Genomic DNA, 11654 nt, shown 5'->3' on the forward strand with positions numbered 1-11654 from the left:
TTCCAGGCAAGAGCACTAGAGTGGGGTGCCATTGCCTTCTCCAGGTCAGTTCCTTAATGACCTCTAAAACAAAAAGTATTAATTTCTGGAAATTCCTTTCTCACTGTCGCCTGCTGCTGCTGCTACTGCTGCTAAGTCGCTTCAGTCGTGTCCGCCTAGTTACAGGTAAAAACATGTGGGTGAGACTTTTCCACCCTGATAGAGAATAAGTCGGCCAACCTGATGCGGGGAACTAAGACTCATTTGCGGAGAATACAACCTTCCCTGGTGCATACCAGCAGATGTGAAGATCTCAGCCCTTGTGTAGCCCAGAAAACCAAATGAGGCCATCACTAGCACAGACATTTGGAGTTTCATGATTCCAGAAGCCAGCATCTGTAAGGCATGTAGTAACACTAATTGGATCACTACAGTTAGAAAAAAGACTGACTAATGTGAGGAGATTAATACAAATGCATGCACATGTGCAAACACACACAACACAAGCCACAGTAACTGACTTATACTGTGAAAGTTTAAAGGAAACTGTCTGATTATATGCTCTTCAGGAAACCAAGCACTAGAGGGGAGCAACCAGTTGGGAAGCAACCAAATGTAGGTCAAGCAGTTTTCTAACGCCAGGATGATCAATATGAGCTGGTTGCTGGGAACCTAAAGTGAAGTATGCTACAATACTCGAAACTAAACAGTTCACTCTAGAAACAAAATGATCAAAGCTGAGCACACAATTAATTAGAAAGCCAAGTCCAATCCATTAGCTGGTAAAATCTATAGTCTTCAGAAATGGTGAAAGTGAAGTCTCTCAGTCGTGTCCAACTCTTTGCAACCCCATGGACTGTAGCCTACCAGGCTCCTCCGTCCATGGGATTTTCCAGGCAAGAATACTGGAGTGGATTGCCATTTCCTTCTCCAGGAGCTCTTCCCAAGCCAGGGATTGAACCTGGGTCTCCCGCATTGTAGGCAGACACTTTACCATCTGAGCCACCAGGGAAGTCCAGACATTCGGAAATGGTATAGCTCAATAAGAAAAATACGCTAGAACAGGCAAGGTATAATTCTAGACTTCACAGATTACTCTGCTGTCTTTATTTAAATTTGGTCCTCAAGGTCAAAAGAAGGGGAGCATGTCCTGAAAAGTTTCAGATTTCACTGGGAAAATAAGCATAAAACATATGTGAATACATAGAAAGAAAGTTGAACATTCAGACTCAGGAAACACAGATCAATTATTCACTTTTCAAAGAACAAATTTCTTCATCAACAAAATAATATAACTGGATATCATGATTTTTAGGGCCACCTGTAAGTTTCAAAGAGAGTCTATGATATTTATAAAATTTACCTCAAAGAAGAAATACAATATAGGTATATTCTGTGCTAACTATGGAGTAAGAGAGTTTATCCATTTACTAGCTGTGATGTTTTGGACAAGATAATTTACCTTTCTAAGTTGTTTTTCACTCTACATGTGGTGTTTAATGAGGATTAAATAACAGTTAATTTAATGAGGATTAAATAACAGATTTAATGTGATTTAATGTGATTTAATCCAACATCTGCTGGATCATGGAAAAAGCAAGAGAGTTCCAGAAAAACATCTATTTATGCTTTACTGACTATGCCAAAGCCTTTGACTGTGTGGATCACAATAACCTATGGAAAATTCTGAAAGAGATGGGAATACCAGACCACCTAACCTGCCTCTTGAGAAATCTGTATGCAGGTCAGGAAGCAACAGTTAGAACTGGACATGGAACAAAAAACTGGTTCCAGACAGGAAAAGGAGTACATCAAGGCTGTATATTGTCACCCTACTTATTTAACTTATATGCAGAGTACATCATGAGAAATTCTGGGCTGGAAAAAACACAAGCTGGAATCAAGATTGCCGGGAGAAATATCAATAACCTCAGATATGCAGATGACACCACCCTTATGGCAGAAAGTGAAGAGGAACTAAAAAGCCTCTTGATGAAAGTGAAAGAGGAGAGTGAAAAAGTTGGCTTAAATCTCAACATTCAGAAAACGAAGATCATGGCATCCGGTCCCATCACTTCATGGGAAATAGATGGGGAAACAGTGGAAACAGTGTCAGACTTTATTTTTGGGGCTCCAAAATCACTGCAGATGGTGACTGCAGCCATGAAATTAAAAGACACTTACTCCTTGGAAGGAAAGTTATGACCAACCTAGATAGCATATTGAAAAGTAGAGACATTACTTTGCCAACTAAGGTCCCTCTAGTCAAGGCTACGGTTTTTCCAGTGGTCATGTATGGATGTGAAAGTTGGACTGTGAAGAAAGCCGAGCGCCAAAGAATTGATGCTTTTGAACTGTGGTGTTGGAGAAGACTCTTGAGAGTCCCTTGGACTGCAAGCAGATCCAACCAGTCCATTCTGAAGGAGATCAGCCCTGGGATTTCTTTGGAAGGACTGATGCTAAAGCTGAAACTCTAATACTTCAGCCACCTCATGCAAAGAGTTGACTCATTGGAAAAGACTCTGATGCTGGGAGGGATTGGGGGCAGGAGGAGAAGGGGATGACCGAGGATGAGATGGCTGGATGGCATCACCAACTCGATGGCCGTGAGTCTGAGTGAACTCCGGGAGTTGGTGATGGACAGGGAGGCCTGGCGTGCTGCAATTCATGGGGTCGCAAAGAGCCAGACACGACTGAGCGACTGAACTGAACTGAACTGAACTGAACTTAATGTGACTGGCACACAGCCATCATTTCAATAAAGAAAACCACAGTCATTATTTGTTCCGTAAACATAAAAAGTGTCTGTTTTTATGTTGCTGTTAGCCTAAATTCTGCCTTTGGTCTACTTCTCCCTCTCTAACCTTTAATAATAGTAGCTATCACTTGTTGAATGATTACCAGTCTTCTACATACCATCATGTGTTGTTGTTGTTGTCTGACTCTTTGCAACCCCATGGACTGCAGCACACCAAGCTTCCCTGTCCTGCTGCGATTCATGGGGTCGCAAAGAGTCGGACACGACTGAGTGACTGACCTGAACTGAACTAAAGGGAACACAGTGAAGGTCAGCAAACATCCATATACTATTAGCAATGACGAGGACAAAATCAAAGTTAGAAGGCCTCCTTTTATTTTCTGTGGGTCTTGTTGGGCTGCTACACTTCTATGGAAACTTTGCAAAGGAAAGAGCTCCCCATAGTGACTGACAGTAAGTTTCTCACCAGCACAGCAGGAAAGAAACTCTATCATATTTAATTTAAATTAATGACCTCCTCTTTTCTCCAGGAAAGCAGGAGATAAAACTCCTCCATGAAAGATGTTCTCTATATACCAGGATGAAAGCAACTCTCTAATTCCCAGAGACTGGGAACAGAGGCCAAGAGAAATCTGTATATAGATCTTGTTAAAATAACTCTTAACTTCCTTTAGTCTCCCCATATACTTCATCCACTTTTTCATATTTTCTACTCTTTGTTCAACCTGGTATATAAGCACCTGGGCCTATCCATTTGGGGATCTTCATTCTCCTATGGGGACCCCCAAGTACATTTAAAATTCTGTATGTTTTTCTCCTGTTAATCAGTTTTACATTAATTTGATTTTCAGGCCCACACAGAGGCGCCAAGAGAGCAGATATAAAGTTTTGTTTCTCTTACACTATTAACCAACTCAACCTGGTATCTACAGAATACCCTACCAAACAACAGCAGAATACATATACCTTTCAAAGTCACACAAAACATTCTCCAGGATAGATCATATGCTAGGTAATAAAATAAGTTTCACTAAATTTTTTTTTTTAGAAAAACCTCTACACACAAACACACACACACACACACACACACACACACACACACACACACACACTCTTCTACTGACATGCTGGTAGTGGTTTAGTTGCTAAGTTGTGTCCGACTCTTGTGACCCCATGGACTGTAGCCCACCAGGCTCCTCTGTCCGTGGGATTTTCCAGGCAAGAATACTGGAGTGGGTTGCCATTCACTAAATTTTTAAAGGTTCATATATTAAATGATATATTCTCCAATAAAATGGAATAAATTAAAAATAAAAAATTGCACAAAATCCTAGGCTTCTTCAAATATTTGGAAACTGAACAACATAACCTATAGGTCAAAGAAGAATTTGAAGTGAAATTAGAACATATTTTGATCTGAATAAAAACAAAATTACAATATATCAAAATATATGGTGCTTAGTTGCTCAGTCATGTCTGACTCTTTGTGACCCTTTGAGCTGTAGTCCGCCAGACTCCTCAGTACATGGGAATTCTCCAGGCAAGAATACTGGGGTGCATTGCCATGCCCTCCTCCAGGGGATCTTCCCAACCCAGGAATAGAACCTGTGTCTCTGGTGTCTCCTGCACTGCAAGTGGATTCTTTACCTGCTGAGGCATCAAGGAACCCCTCAAAATCTATGGGGTATAGCTTAAAGCAAAATACAGAAGGAAACATATAGCTTTAAATGCCTATACCAGAAAACAAGGTCTCAAATCAGTAACCTAAGCATTCACCTTAAGAAACTGAAAAAAAATGGAGGGGGCAAATTAATCAAAGCAAGTAGAAGGAATGAAATAATAAGGATAAGACAGAAAGGCATGAACTAGAAACCAGAAAATCAATAGATAAAATAAAGGAAGTTCCAAATACTGTTTAGTTGAAAAGATGAACAAAGTTAACGAACTTTTAGTTCGGATGACAAGGAAAAGAGAGAATATTTTTAAATAGACAAATAAAAAATAAATAAATAGACAAATAAAGGAATAAAGTAATGACACAGAGAACAACAGTACAAACCCTACAGAAACTTTAAGGATTATAACGGAATATTATAAACATCTTTATGCCAACAAAGCAAACAACTTAGATGAAAGAAAAACTCCTAGAAATGTACAATTACCAAAACAAACTCAAGAAGGTATAGAAAATCTAAACAGATCTATAACAATTAAAGATATTGAATTAATAATTTAAAATATTACCAGAGAGAAATATCCAGGCCCAGATGGTAAATTCTGGTGAATTCTATCATTTAACTGAAAAATAATAATAATCCTTCACAAACCCTCTCAAAAAACAGAGAACGCATCCAGCTAAATATATAATGTCAATACTACCCAGATACCAAAGCCACACAAAGACATCATATGAAAAGAAAACAAACTACAGAAGCCTCAAGTAAATTCTAAATTATCAGCAAACCAAAATACTCAAAAAGGATTAAATATGTAAAATGTGTTACAAGGATTTAATGGATATTTAATTTAATATCCAGCAATATGCAAAAAGGATTTAAACACTATGATTAAGTGAGATTTATCCCAAGAATATAAGGTTGGTTTAACATTCAATTAATGTACAATACTATGTAGAACAAAGGACAAAAAACACAAATACTCAATAGATACAGAAAAAGCATGTGACAAAATTCGATACTCATTCATGACTTACAAAAAAATACAAAACCTCGACAAAACAAATGGAAAAGAATTTCCTTAACCTGATAAAGACATGTGTGAAACTCTCATAGCTAACATGCTATTTAATGGTGAAAGACCAAATGCTTTCCTGCTAAGAACAGGAACAAGGTAAGGAAGTCTACTATTGCCACTTGTGTTCTAGCCAGAGCAATAATATAATTTTTAAACATCAGAAAGAAGTCATAAAACTGTCATATACAGACTACAGGTAGAAATTCAAGAAATTCACAAGAAAACTACTAGAACTAATGGAAGAGTTTAGCAGGGTGAAAGTCGCTCAGTCATGTCCAACTCTTCGACCCCATGAACTGTAGTCCATGGAATTCTCCAGGCCAGAATACTAGATCGGGTAACCTTTCCCTTCTCTAGGGATCTTCCAAACCCGGGGATCAAATCCATGTCACCAATACTGCAGGCAGATTCGTTACCAGCTGAGCCACAAGGGAAGCCCAAGAATACTGGAGTGGGTAGCCTATACCTTCTCCAGGGGATCTTCCTGACCTAGGAATCAAACTGGGGTCTCTTGTATTGCAGGCGGATTCTTGACCAACTGAGCTATCAGGGAAGCCCAGGTGACAGGGTATAAAATCAATATATCAAAATCAATTGTATTTTTCTATATTAACAATGGCATACACTAAAATATTGTAATTAGCCTCCAGTTAAAACAAATTAATTAAAAAAAACAATGGCATAACAAAATGGAATTAAGAAAATGATTCCATTAACAACAGCATCAAAAAGAATACACTATATAGAATCAAATTTAACAAAAGTATAAGACTTATACACTGAAAACTACAACTGCTGAGAGAAATTTTTAAAACTCTAAAATGAAAAAGACATTCCTTGTTTGTGGAATGGAAGGCTTAATATTAAGCTGGTAATACTTCCCAAATTGATTCAAAGATTCAATACAATCTCTATTGAAATCTCAGCTGGCATTTTTGCAGAAATTAACAAGCTGATTCTAAAATTCATATGGAAACACAAGGGACCCAGAGTCAACCCAGACAAACCATAGGTGGCAATAAAAAAGCAAAAAGCATTTACTTGGTATCAAAGAATTGCAATAGGGGGCACACAGATTGGTCAGCAACTGAGTGTCCCATTAGACAGTAACTGGAGATTTTAAAGGCAGAGAAAGGAGTTCTCATTACAAAGTATTGTAACTGGAGTTGGAGGCAGAAGTTAGTCTTGGTTAAATATGATTGAGTGCTAAACGTAACACTCAGTTCAGTTCAGCTCAGTTCAGTCGCTCAGTCATGTCTGACTCTTTGCAACCCCATGAATCGCAGCACACCAGGCCTCCCTGTCCATCACCATCTCCCGGAGTTCACTCAAACTCACGTCCATAGAGTCGGTGATGCCATCCAGCCATCTCATCCTCTGTCGTCCCCTTCTCCTCCTGCCCCCAATCCCTCCCAGCATCAGGGTCTTTTCCAATGAGTCAACTCTTCACATGAGGTGGCCAAAGTACTGGAGTTTCAGCTATAGCATCATTCCTTCCAAAGAAATCCCAGGGCTGATCTCCTTCAGAATGGACTGGTTGGATCTGCTTGCAGTCCAAGGGACTCTCAAGAGTCCTCCAACACCACAGTTCAAAAGCATCAATTCTTCGGCGCTCGGCTTTCTTCACAGTCCAACTCTCACATCCATACATGACCACAGGAAAAATCATCGCTTTGACTAGATGGACCTTTGTTGGCAAAGTAATGTCTCTGCTTTTCAATATGCTATCTAGGTTGGTCATAACTTTCCTTCGAAGGAGTAAGCATCTTTTAATTTCATGGCTGCAGTCACCATCTGCAGTGATTTTGGAGCCCCAAAAATAAAGTCTGACACTGTTTCCACTGTTTCCCCATCTATTTCCCATGAAGTGATGGGACTGGATGCCATGATCTTAGTTTTCTGAATGTTGAGATTTAAGCCAACTTTTTCACTCTCCTCTTTCACTTTCATCAAGAGGCTTTTTAGCTCCTCTTCACTTTCTGCCATAAGGGTGGTGTCATCTGCATATCTGAGGTTATTGATATTTCTCCCGGCAATCTTGATTCCAGCTTGTGCTTCTTCCAGCCCAGCATTTCTCATGATGTACCCTGCATAGAAGTTAAATAAGCAGGGTGACAATATATAGCCTTGATGTACTCCTTTTCCTATCTGGAACCAGTTCTAACTGTTGCTTCCTGACCTGCATATAGGTTTCTCAAGAGGCAGGTCAGGTGATCTGGTATGTCCATCTCTTTCAGAATTTTCCACAGTTTATTGTGATCCACAGTCAAAGGCTTTGGCAGAGTCAATAAAGCAGAAATAGACGTTTTTCTGGAACTCTCTTGCTTTGTCGATGATCCAGAGGATGTTGGCAATTTGATCTCTGGTTCCTCTGCCTTTTCTAAAACCAGCTTGAACATCAGGAAGTTCACGGTTCACATATTGCTAAAGCCTGGCTTGGAGAATTTTGAGCATTACTTTACTAGCGTGTGAGATGAGTGCAACTGTGCGGTAGTTTGAGCATTCTTTGGCATTGCCTTTCTTCAGGATTGGAATGAAAACTGACCTTTTCCAGTCCTGTGGCCACTGCTGAGTTTTCCAAATTTGCTGGCATATTGAGTGCAGCACTTTCTCAGCATCATCTTTCAGGATTTGAAATAGCTCAACTGGAATTCCATCACCTCCACTAGCTTTGTTCGTAGTGATGCTTTCTAAGGCCCACTTGACTTCACATTCCAGGATGTCTGGCTCTAGGTGAGTGATCACACCATCGGATTATCTTGGTCGTGAAGATCTTTTTTGTACAGTTCCTCTGTGTATTCTTGCCACCTCTTCTTAATATCTTCTGCTTCTGTTAGGTCCCTACCATTTCTGTCCTTTATCGAGCCCATCTTTGCATGAAATGTTCCCTTGGTATCTCTAATTTTCTTGAAGAGATCTCTAGTCTTTCCCTATTTCCTCTATTGTTGTTTTCCTCTATTTCTTTGCATTGATCACTGAGGAAGGCTTTCTTATCTCTTCTTGCTATTCTTTGGAACTTTGCATTCAGATGCTTGTATCTTTTCTTTTCTCCTTTGCTTTTTGCTTTTTTTCTTTTCACAGCTATTTGTAAGGCCTCCCCAGACAGCCATTTTGCTGTCTAGACTAACACTAACACTAGAAGGAAGTAGAAGTTCAGGTAGTCTTGCAGAGTCCTTGAAATATGTATGGTTTGGCCCACTACAAAAGTTCAGTTCCACCTGGTGAGGACATAGGTAAGGTTCACTTCCTAAAATGACCTCCTTCCTCCATTAAACAATTACTTAAGTTACTCCAGTTTCTTTCACGTTTCACTTCAGAATAACCAAAATTTTGAAAATTTTGGAGAAATCTTGAAAAGAATGAAGCTGAAGTACTTACATTGCCTGAAGGACCAGGGACATCTTCCCTAAAGGGTATCTATGCTTAGCTCCCTGAAATAAATGGGCAGACCACTCATTTCCCTTTCAGTAACCTGAGGTCAGACTCATGAATCCATCCTCATCCACATCGATCCCCAAGAAATACTTCAAGAAGAACATCTAACCAGGGGTAAGAGACTGTCTTTATGAGGTGATGTTATAATTTCATCTAGAACTCTACAGTTCTTAGAACTCTCCCCTTGAGCTTACCAATCAGAAAAACTAAATCATATTTAGTTCTTTTTTTAAAAAAATAATTATCTCAATTGTTTTATCTAAACAATAGACTACTTGGTTATGGAATTGATATATGATCCAACTTTTATAGTGAAGGAAATAAATGTACAGCATCATTAAGTTAACTTGCCTAAGTCACACAGATAACTAACGGATTCAGGTTATCTTACTGTCTAACCAGGATATGAAGCACTTTAAAAGTGACTAATCATGTTCTAAGTATTAACTAGCACTGATAGAGCATCCAGTAAACTCTATAAGGCAGATAAGACAAGATCTTTCCTACTGTTTGGAAGAACCCAGTGCTCTAAACACTTAAGTGATATGTCCATGTATAGACACTTGTTGACAATTTACTGGTGGCTATCTTCAAACTTGGAATACAATGTAAGGGAACAGAGAAGGCTTAACTAATTTTTACACAGATCATCATTTACAGAAATATTTTTCTTTTCACAGATTATATTTCACAGTGAAACTGAACAACTAAACTCACTTAAAGTAGTTTCTGATTCTTATTTTACTATTGCTGAATGATCTTAGGAAGAAACCTTGGTATTTCTCTTCCAAAAAACAAAAAAGTAACCATTAAGAGAGAGAGAGAAGAAGAGCCACTAAAACAGGAGGATATTTTTATAGCATAACTACCAATAAAAAGCCTGTATCCAAAATACATAAAGAATTCCCACAAATGAGTAAAAAACTCAATAGTAAGTGTGCTAGAGACTCAAAAAGAACTCATAACAGAAGATATCCATGTGGCCAACAGAAATATGAAAGGTATTCAGTATCATGCATAATCAGAGAAACACAAAATACAACTATAGGATACAACTACCATCAGAAAGTCTGAAATTTAAGAGTCTGTTAAATACAAAATATCATTAAGAACTGCAGTGCAGTGGGAACTCTTACACATAGCTGGGGAAGTGAAAATACAATTATTCTAATAAAGTAGCATAATCTAATAAATTTCAATAATCCAGTAATTCCACTCTCATGAAATAAATAGTAATTTCATTTCCATGAACTGAATAGAAATATGTGTACCATAAGCAAGTACAATAAACAAGTCCCTCTAAAAATAGAAGGACTTCCCTGGTAGTCCAGTGGTTAAGACTCTGCATGTCCACTGCAGGGCATGCAGGTTTGATCCCCAGTCAGGGAATGAGGATCCCACTTGCCAGAGAGGGCAGTCAAAACAAAAATAAAAAACCCAAAACTTAAAAACAGAGCTACTATATGATCCAGCAATCTCATTCTTAGGCATATATCCAGAAAAAAACATTAATTCAAAAAGATACATGCACCCCAATATTCATATACAGCATTATTTGAAATAACCAAAAATAGAAGCAATCCATCAACAGAGGAATGGATAAAGAAAATGTGAGATACATATGCACGCGTGTGTGCACACACACACACACGCATGCGCACAAACATGGAATATTACTCAGCCATAGAAAAGAATGAAGTAATGCTATTTAAAGCAACATGGACAGACCTAGGGATTATCATATTAAGTGAAGCAAGTCAAAAACAAATATCATATAATATCACTTATATGTGGAATCTAAACAATGATACAAATGAAGTTATTTACAAAACAGAAACAGACTCAGAGATACAGAAAACAGACCTATGGTTACCAAAGGGGAAAGGCTGTGGGGGGATAAATTAGGAGTTTGGGATTCATATATACACACTACTATATACAGAATAGATAACCAACAAGAATCTACTGTATAGCATAGGAAGCTCTACTCAATATTCTGTAATAACCTATGTGGAAAAAGAATTTGAAAAAGAATGCATATATGTACATGTATAAGTGAATCACTCCGCTGCACACCTGAAACTAATACAACACTATACATCAACTATATTCCAACATAAAATAAAAATCAAATTAAATTTTCTAAAAGAACTTCCTTTAAAAAAAAAATATTCACACCAGAGTTTACTGTATTCCCAAAGTGAAAGAAACTCAAATGTCTACTAAAAGAACACATAAAGAAACCATGGTATACCAGTTTCTATCCAATTAAGTGCCATGGAGTACTTAAAAGGAATGAACTCTACAAACTACAGAAGAAACACAAAAATAACATTGATATATCTTAAAAACAAAGCACTGAATAAACTAGACAAATAGAACACACAGTGTATAAGTTCATGAATATAAACTTTTAAAATAAAGTATATTGCTAAATTATAAAATTGAACTATCTCACAAAACCACTACATTTAAAAATATAGTTCTATATATTAAGAACAGAAAAATCTTCAAGATATATTGTTAACAAAAGTAAACTGTAGAACAATATGTTTAATATGATTTTATTTATGTAAAACAGATAACTTAGGGACTTTCCTGATAGTCTAGAAACTAAGCATTTGGGCTCCCCACGCAAGGGGCCCAAATTCAATCTCTGGTCAGAGAACTAGATCCTACATGCCGCAACTAAGAGTTTGCATGCTACAGCTAAAGATTTCACACGCTG

At 37.9% G+C, this 11654-nt stretch overlaps 1 non-coding gene across 1 annotated transcript; it reads right to left on the reverse strand.

Annotated features, from left to right (window-relative positions):
• Nucleotides 920-991, reverse strand: TRNAC-ACA. The gene has a single exon. It is a non-coding gene; the product is annotated as a tRNA-Cys (tRNA).

This window comes from Capra hircus, chromosome 7 (assembly GCF_001704415.2).
Source record: "Capra hircus breed San Clemente chromosome 7, ASM170441v1, whole genome shotgun sequence".
NCBI lineage: Eukaryota > Metazoa > Chordata > Mammalia > Artiodactyla > Bovidae > Capra > Capra hircus.